At 31.3% G+C, this 8,382-nt stretch overlaps 1 long non-coding RNA gene across 3 annotated transcripts; it reads left to right on the forward strand.

The window, feature by feature from the left end:
- The first annotated feature begins 2,699 nt into the window (after window positions 1–2,699).
- LOC129286890 (uncharacterized) lies at window positions 2,700–8,083 on the forward strand. Of its 3 annotated transcripts, none has more exons than XR_008587535.1 (7): window positions 2,700–2,942; window positions 3,022–3,311; window positions 3,709–3,866; window positions 5,489–5,562; window positions 7,160–7,277; window positions 7,447–7,601; window positions 7,774–8,083. It is a non-coding gene; the product is annotated as an uncharacterized LOC129286890 (long non-coding RNA). The 3 variants fall into 3 exon arrangements; XR_008587533.1 differs by having other exon boundaries at window positions 7,505–7,601; window positions 7,774–8,082; XR_008587534.1 differs by lacking the exon at window positions 5,489–5,562.
- Window positions 8,084–8,382: the final 299 nt, after the last annotated feature.

Consider the following 8,382-nt stretch of genomic DNA (forward strand, 5'->3'; position numbering starts at 1 on the left):
TAATCCAATTTAATATTAAAAAACTTTATAATTTTACAATTTAACTATCCAAATATATTCTAGACAATTCAGATATAATTTAGATAACCTGATTTAATATTAAAAATTTATAAATTTTATAAATTAATCATTTAAATATACTCTAAATATTACAAGTTTCATATTAAATTTTTTAATTAATAAATATAATATTAAAAATATTTAAAAATTAATTTAAATAAATAACAGAGGTCATTTTAGATTGAAATGAAAGGTCAGGATTGCTTCTGCCTGATAAAGTATAGATGCTAACGCACTCCACCCTCCTCCTCTTCATCCTCACAAGTTCCTGTCTCCATTGTTCACTTGGCCAACCTTTTCACGTAATTATATTAGTTACTTGCAATGAAGTGAAAGACAATACGGACAACGAAAGTCTCGAGAGGGCCATAAGTCGAACAAAGACCATTCAAAATTGCAATGTGTCAAAGGTACGATACTTTTCCTGCCATATGAAAAGAACAAAGTTGCTATACGTTTCATGGGATCAATGGAAACTACTACAATTGGCCAAGCCCCAGTGCCGTATTGGAATGGATAGATATGATTGAATATGGAGAGATATGTTAAGATAGAGTAAGGAAAAGATCCAAACCCATGCCATATTATACATGGAAATGTACACGAGATGACAGAAACAATGATACATAGCGAGCATGCGCGAGAAATAATATAACTTTTAATCTCCTATGTTTTGAGTGGATTATTAAGTCGGTTTTTTTAATTTAAATTTTATCATTTCAATCCTTAATGTTTCGTAAACTTATTTAAATAGTAGTCATTAATCCTATAAGAGAAATCAACATTGTCAAATTACACTGACATGGCTAATGGAATGATGATATGGCAGTCAAGTAGATTAATCAAACAGGAAGCAATTAATAATGCTGACTTGGATAAGGGGTAAAAAAGCAACATGTTCAGGAAAAAAGCTACTAGCTAGATTAAATTAGGAATTACTCCATCTGAATTAAAATATAAGCAACTTAAAAAAAAATCTGTATGTCAATAAAGTTCATATTTTCATAAAAATATATATTGTTTTTTTTATCCTTAATCATAATTATCAATGCACTTTATGATGGGTAAGAAATAAATTTACCTAAAGATCTAAGTTAATAAATATAAAAAGTAAAATAAATGTGCAAGATTGGTTATACTTTGAATTAAGATTAGCTAAGAAAAATGTTTATATTTTGGACTTGATTTACACGTTAGTTTTGTTTATAACTAATTAATTTAGTTTGTAAAACTTAAAAGACTAACTTTATAACTAAAACAAACGTTAGAAATTAAAATTGATGGATTAAATTGAAATTTCCTCAAATATAAAGGATCCAAAGTTGCATTATTTTAAAAAAATAAATGGCCAAAATTTAATGTCGCATTTATTGATATCTTCAGCCCGGGATAAATCCATGACCAACGCTCTGATACTGATTGCTTTCAAGATTTTGTTTATTGCATCAATATATTATAAAATTTATTTCAAAAAGTGATCCTCATGAACGGTAATCAGGGGTATTTTTGGGATTTATTGAACATGTAAAATTGAGAACACTCCTCTTCTCTCTCAAAATATGAAGCACGTTAGGGGCATTTCTGGTTTAACACACTTTATTAGCAAAAAGTGAGAAGTATCTGGTGTATATTTTAAATGAATCTTTTATCCTCTGGTTCCTTCAATTATCTCGTCTAAAGCTAGCATCCCTTATACTCTAGTAAAAATGGAGGAAAGTGACATTGGTCTGTTTACGAAGTCTCTGTACAAGCAATAATGCACTCTCATTTACCCATTCCCAAAAGAAAAAAAAAAAAAAAACTGGCGTCTCCACCGCCTCGTCACATCTGTGCCTTTAGAATCCAAAAGCCATTAAGGTCCGTTTAATTTTTTTTCGTTTTATATTCAAAAAACAAAATTTTATTTTAAAAAATTAAAAATTATTTGAGTAGAATATTTTATAAAAAAATTTGACAGTACATTCAAACAATAGCTGAAAGTAAATTTTTAAAACGTAACTATGTGAAACTTTTGAAAAGTGAATTTAAAAAGTAAGATGTTATTTGACCATACTACCCTAAATTTAATCTCTTATTCTTTTATTTAAAAATAATTAATTTATTAAAAATATAATTATTATTTTAATAATAATAATTAGGTATTAATTTTTTTAGTATTATAAATTGAGTAATTAATCATGTTAATTTTTAACATTAATGTATAATAAAAATTACAAATCTTTATTACATCTTTTAAAATTACAAATTAAAAATATAAATAATTAAAGATTAAATTTTTAGCATTATAAATCAAAATTTATGTTATTTAAAATATTTATTATATTTTTTAAATATTTTAAATATATTATATTTGTATAATAAAAATTATAAATCATTATAAATAATGTCTTTTTTAATAATTGTATATTTAGAGGTACATTTTACTAGCATAAACCAAACAATTTTTAATATATCAAACTGATTTTTAAAAAAATATATTTAAATATAAATTTTATTATAATAACTGACTTTTATTAAATTAATTTTCACACTTTCATTAAATAAATTTTTGATAAATTAAAAATTAATCGCACGTTAAGCCTCCACAAAACGCCATCGTCCCCTCTTTCCTCCCAAGCGACAGTTCTCATTTCGTTCAATCCGACGACACTCTCGAGCTCAGCCACTTTTCGTAACCAACTTCTCGACCTCTTCCCCCTTTCTCCCTAAGTCTGCAACCATCGGCCATCGAATCTCCATCATCTCCTTCTTCAACCTCGTCTGTCCTTGCTTTGTCGCTTGACAAATGGCTGCTTCCAACCTTAAGCCTTCAGCAAAAGATCTTCCTTACTGGTTTTCCCAAGTGTGTTCAATCTGTTGACCTTCTGGTGTTTGACGCTCAGGTCAGTTCCTACTTTCATCATTTTCTTTTCCAAACTAGATGACCTTCTGGTGTTTGACGCTCAGGTCTGTTCTTTTTAGAGTGTCTGCTTGATTGCCTCGACCTTTTCAATGAATGTGCGACTCTAGAGATTGCTAACAGAGTGGAAGCCTCAAGATGGGTGTGCCATCGTAGGGCTCATTCGAGACCCACACCTAATCCTAGCCGCTTAACAGCAAAATCAGCCTAGGAAATGTTGAGAGATTTCAGGCTGATGGAGACGAGAGAATTGCTAGCAGAAAGAGCTGAGAACTTCCTGATTTCCTTGAAGCAGAGGTTCTTAGGTTTAACTCAAATTACCCTAGGCACCAGCAAGATCCAATGCAAAAAGGTTCCGACATAAACTCTCGATGAAAATTGTTTTTTCTTTATTTAAAACAAGATCCATCTTTCAAATTTCAAATGACTCATCTTGAATAATTTCAGGACATGGGCAAGTCTCACTTAAAAGTTCTCTCATTGGTATTGTCTGGCTCTGTGGCCTTTGATTTGTCTTTAGTCACAAAGGGTTTCTTGTGGATTTTTTGTGATTCCTTACTTGGCTTTTCCCTCTCTTTATTGTAGTTCTTTGCAAGAACCCGCTTCATGGGTTCTCCGTCATTTTTATGGATGAAAACAACATTTTTGAATTGAGTGTGATGATAATTTGATATTAGACTTCATTTTTTCACTCCTAAATTTTAATGAGGCATGCCTAAGGTTCTTCGGTGTTTTTCTTTCGGCTACAGGAAAGAAAGGAAGATGATGGAGTAACTTTGATGGGAAAGAAGAATGGGATGTGAAGTTTCTTTATTTGACTTCGGAGATTGGCACGAAGGAAGAAGAAAATGTTAAGGCTTATCACTTTTAAGTTGAGGAGTAGATTCACCAGGCTTATTGCTAGAAGGTTTGGTTTTGATCAATACGCCATTCCTTTGGTTTTTCTTGATACTTTCTTTGGTTTGTTTCATTGGTTGCTGATGGTTTATCAAGATTTTTTTTGTCAGTTTTCATTTTCATTTTTTTAGGAACTATAGTTCTTCAATTATATAAGTAACATAGTTGTTTATACTGAATTTCTGTCATTTTTCTCTGAATCTGGTCTTTGCTATTTTATTTATTAGTCAAGCTGTAATGCCTATTTTTGTGGCAACCAAATTAGTGTGTTAAATTGAGGTCAACTTCTTTGTTCTTCCAGTTCTCGTACTCACTTATTTCTTTTATATCAACTCTATGCTATGGTAAATCTTGAACCTTCTCTCTCATTGTGACATTGCAGCTCAAATTTATCAAATGTAAAAGCTGAAGCAAAATAAGTCCTAGAAGCTGGAAGACTATATTGTATTGTCTATGGAGTTCCTTAACCTTTTCAGGCTATTTGAGAAAAATATTATTTATTGTGAGTTGAACTAAAATTAATGCATGTTCTTGCAATGGCCTTTCAAATAATAAATTTTACTTTGAGAATATCTATGATCATTTCAGAAAAACTAATTTTTTGTTATTTATAGATCAAGTTTAAAATCTTTAAATATTATTGTCGATGGTTTGACAAAAGCTGCCATTTTGTTTTTTTCCCCATTTGTTAGTAGGGTCTTGCTAGGTAGCACATAATCATTTTTCTGAGTGGCTTTAGTAAATGGGAAACTTTATATATCTCCATTTTGGTGATATATTGTTTTAACTTTTGATTGTGGCTTTCCAATTACATGTGAAGTCAATTTTCACTAAAAAAATTCTGGATTGTTACACTTTCAATCTAGAAAAGATGAAACTTTAAAAGGTTATGTCAGGGTGATGAGTGGTTACTATCAGATCAAGTCTCAGGCTTCTTTACTTTCTAGGGTGATTTGTTATGCCCTTGTGAGCTCTCATAAATCATATTCATTTCTTTTTCGTTTTGGGGAAAATCTATTACTTCTTATTATATGTTAGCTTCGAAGTAGCAAGACTACTCAAGTTCTTGGAATTGGTGAGATAAGTTATTAATGAATCTATAAATATATGTGTACAATTTTTCTTAGACAAGTTATATCTGTACTTTCATACTAAAAAAAAAACGGTTATATATGTACCCACTTTCATCTAATGATATCTGCTATAGAAGTGCATGCTTTCACTTTCTTTTGTCAAGACAGATAAACTTAAATGGCATTTTCGTGCAATCTCAGTCTGGTAGCTTTCCCTTGGGTCTAGGGCAACATGCTTTTGGTTTGTCCTGTATGTTTTTGTTATACATTTCATTTCATTTGAATATGTATCACCTTCTTGGAAAAGGAGTTGTTCTCGAGGAATCGATTTTGCATTGGTATGTTTTCAGTTTTTAGCCTTTGCATTTGTTATTGTAAAGCAGCTTGACCATCCCTCCTCCATTTCCAAAGGAGGTTATTAACTTATTATTAATACCTGTAATATTAAGGACAACTTCCATAGGAATACAGGAAAATGATGCTATCTTTGGTATGGGATTTGTTTTGGAACTCATTTACTGTTGCTTCTTAAGTATATTGATTGATTGCTACTTTCTAGGTAAACCGTATTTGCTGGTCAAACATCTAGAGGTCCTACCAACTGTCATGCTGCTACAGGCTATCAGTGAAAAAGTAAAAGCATTTTGTATTCTTCTGCTTTTGCTTTTTTTTTTTTTTTTTTGGCTAATATTCTTTTGCCTTCTATAAAAGCTTTTTTCCTGGTGCCACATTGAGCTTTTTGAGGACTTCTTTTCATTTATTGATGTCGAATCATATATTCATGACACACCTATATACTAATGTATAAGCTTTTCAAATTTCTTACTGCAATGTTTCAGCATAGATAATAATATGTAAGCTTAATTTCCTCTACGCTTGCTGTCACTCAGCAGTACAACTTAATGCCTCTTCTCTGTGATCAGAACTTCATTGGGACTTGGGAGCACGTTAAAACATGACTAAACAGAGCTTTGCATCTGCTTGGTGGGGCATGTAATTTTAGCTCGAAAATAATCTTATATTCTAACCTAAAAGAGAAGCTTTGCCAAACAAACCATCATGGGAAAATAATTTATATTCTGATGATCTGATCCTAAAAGAGAAGCTTTGCCGAACAAACCATCATGGGAAATCACAGTTGTTGTGATACCTTGTGCATCTTGATTTTATCATTACTTATATTGCTTAGATATTCGTTTGGTCTACACAAGGGGGCTTATAATTAAGATTTAAGATAGATGTTTTTTTATGCATTTTAACACTCATTCTAACTCTATGTTTGCCTGGGATTTTTCTTTATTCTATTAGTAAGTATGATTTAATATTTAGATTTATCCCTCCAGCTGGCACTAATGTGACATGTTAAGTTCTAAATATGGAAGTAAAAAGATTGCTTGGTATAAAACAACCTCAAATCTTAGCTTTTGACGCGAACTTGGAAAAAAAAAAAAAGTCTCGACTTTAAAGTCTCACCTATCAAAAAGAAATCTGCTGCAGCTTTCAACTGTAAAAGGCCCCACACCATGCTTACTTTTAATTATGCTGCATTGGATATAGTCAACACTGTTTTTTCTCAAACTTTTCAGACTTTGCTGAAAGAGGTTACAATAGGTAGATATACTATGCCAAAAGGACAAAAAACTATTATCCCAAGTCTATTTCATTACCCATTTTAGCCCTTAGATTTGTGTTCAGTTTATTGTAGCTAAGTATTAGGAGAAAGAGTTTTCTATGATTTAACCCTTAGATTATCTATTTGCCTTGAACTCTTTTTTCATATAATAATGTTTTTTCAACATGATAGAGCTCACGTATGAATTTTTATAAGAACATTTTCAATTATCTACTCTCTATATATCCCTCATTGATATTGATATGTCTCCATGACAGTAGTCCATGGATTAACTTTTTGTAATAAAATATAATGAGAAACCCTTGAAGGGTCTTCATTAAAAAAAAGAAAAACATACGTGATATTCTTGGAAGAAGTATCAAAAAGATTAAAAATGGTCTCACAATTCATATGTACTTGTCAATATTAGTGGGAGGTGCTCAGTCTCCAGTCTCCATGACGCCAAATAAAAAATCCATCTACTTTATATCTATCAGAAATTTCTAATATAGAGAAAAGAGATTTGACAGCACATGAATTTTGTAGCTATCTTTTGAATAGCTGAAAAGGAAAGGACATCTTGGTTGATTTGGCTTGATCAATAGCTATATTGTGCAGGTTCAATTGATCAGCTTCATAGGTTGAAAATGGGGCAGCATTTGCTTCAGTTGATTAAAAGCCACTGAAAGAAGCAAGCTGTTATTCCTTAATATTGTTAAAGCACAGACCATGACAGGTTAGCGCAGTCTCTGCGTGTGTCATATTGTCCAGTTCTGACATTCATTGGGCTTGAAATTTTTTTTGCTACAGCTTTGAAAAATTTGAATACGCAGCTTTGTTATGCTTCTTTTCCTGCCCTTTTTTGTATATTTGCTTAGCTTTAACTACTATACCTTCTTTTTGAGCACCGTCCATGAGACAAGGTTTCTTGAGGTTGACAACATGAGCAATCTGGTTTCATAGGTTGATTAAAAGGGGCAGCATTTGCTTCAGTTGATTAAAGCCACTGAAAGAAGCAAGCTGTTATTCCTTAAATTTGTTAAAACACAGACCATGACAGGTTAGCAAAGTCTGTGTGTGTCATATTGTCCAGTTCTGAAATTTATTGGGCTTGAAATTTGTGTCTACATCTTTGAAAATTTTGAATACGCAACTTTGTTATGCTTCTTTTCCTGCCCCCCCCCCCCCTTTTATATATATATTTGCTTTAACTACTTTACCTTCTTTTTCAGCACCTTCCACGAGAAAAGGTTTCTTTGAAGTTGACAACATGAACGATCTGGTTTCAAAATATCAACAGCATCAAGATGCCGTTGTTGATGGAGTAGAGTATGAAGGCGAAGAACATATTGACATGAATATGACATCAATGGATGGAGCTGTCTCCATCTTAATCATTCTTTCTTGTGAGCTCTAATATCTTCTATTGAATTTGTTTTATCGATTTAGATATACATATAATCTTTTGATTAATATATATTGTTATACGATTCATTTTCTGAAGTTTGTGGTAAGTCGTGTATTTTAAATATGATGTGATCTACGACTCCAATTCAAAATGAGTATTAAGGATGATAAATTTATAGCTGGGGAGTTTGGATTTTAAAATTAAGATAGGCTTCAAGGGTAATTTGGAATGTTTAGAATATAAAAAAAAGAACAGAGATGAGTGATTATATAACTTTATTTTCAAACCTTCTCTGATTTTAAATATGGTTGTTACTTTCAAGGCCTTTAGTATGTATTTTTTTGTTCTCATTTCATTAAATTTAATGGATGAAGTTATTTTCAATTAATTTGTTGAAGTAAACTAATAGTTCTCTACATTATCAATTGAGATT

This window comes from Prosopis cineraria, unplaced genomic scaffold (assembly GCF_029017545.1).
Source record: "Prosopis cineraria cultivar Desert tree isolate PC_DT_omini unplaced genomic scaffold, ASM2901754v1 PC11, whole genome shotgun sequence".
Classification (NCBI taxonomy): domain Eukaryota; kingdom Viridiplantae; phylum Streptophyta; class Magnoliopsida; order Fabales; family Fabaceae; genus Prosopis; species Prosopis cineraria.